Here is a 1119-nt window from a genome sequence, read left to right as displayed (position 1 = left end):
GAATAGGAATATCTAATATGTATAACATTCAATCAAATAAAAATAAATAAATAACTTAATGAATGAATTGAATCAGATGCATTTTTTATTCCTCATATTTTTGAAAACACAGAATAATATGCTTTATTGTTTTTTCTTGCCCACAGTAATCACACCTACCTGTATTATGCTTACCTATTTTGAACACAGAGGGTCTTCAAGTCTGAACGGTTGGCCATATTTGATGTACTGTTTGGTTAGCAATGTCTCGGCGATTAACTTCTGCCTGGAGACTGAACCAACTAAACTGATATCATGAAAGTTCAACTCCCCACACTGTCAAAAACTGAACTACTGGTATCCAAAATATATTCAACCAATTCATTTATATGGTCTATATTTAATATACCCTGTTAAGGATGAGGGTTCAATTTCTGAAATAAATACAAAATAAGAGAAAATAGGGGTCTTTACTACATTGATATAAATGGCGTGGACAGAAATTAGGAACACAAGCATCATTTAGAAACAACCACACCACAAACTACAACTTTCAGAAATGACCATAAAGTTGAATGGACACCTTTCTAAGGTCAACTAAAAACTTAAACATCATAACCTTCATGAAGGTATTATTGCAGGGCTGTTGTACTGCATACAAGAAGTTTTCTGATGACTCTGCGCTAGTGGGATGTATCAGTGATGATGAGGAGGCTGAGTACAGAGCTATGGTGGAGAACTTTGTCACATGGTGCGAGGACAATTATTTGCAGCTCAATGTGACAAAGACAAAGGAGCTGGTAGTGGACTTGAGAAGTAGGAAGGCACCGGTGACCCTTGTCTCCATCCGAGGTGTCGGTGTGGACATAGTGGAGGACTACAAATACCTGGGAGTACACACAGACAATAAACTGGACTGGATCAACAACTCTGGAGTACTTTACAGGAAGGGCCAGAGTCGCCTCTATTTTTTGAGGAGGCCTTCAACATCTGTCAGAAGATGCTGAGGATGTTTTCTCCTGTATGCTGTTGCATGCTGAGGCAGCAGGCTGAGAGTGGCAGACACCAACAGACTCAACAAACTAATACAGAAGGCCAGTGATGTTGTTGGTGTGGAGCTGGACTCCTTAAAGACAATGG

This window comes from Sander lucioperca, chromosome 4, assembly GCF_008315115.2.
Source record: "Sander lucioperca isolate FBNREF2018 chromosome 4, SLUC_FBN_1.2, whole genome shotgun sequence".
NCBI classification, from domain to species: Eukaryota; Metazoa; Chordata; class Actinopteri; order Perciformes; family Percidae; genus Sander; species Sander lucioperca.
The sequence above is the reverse complement of the archived record's forward strand: the minus strand, read 5'-3'. Positions refer to the sequence as shown.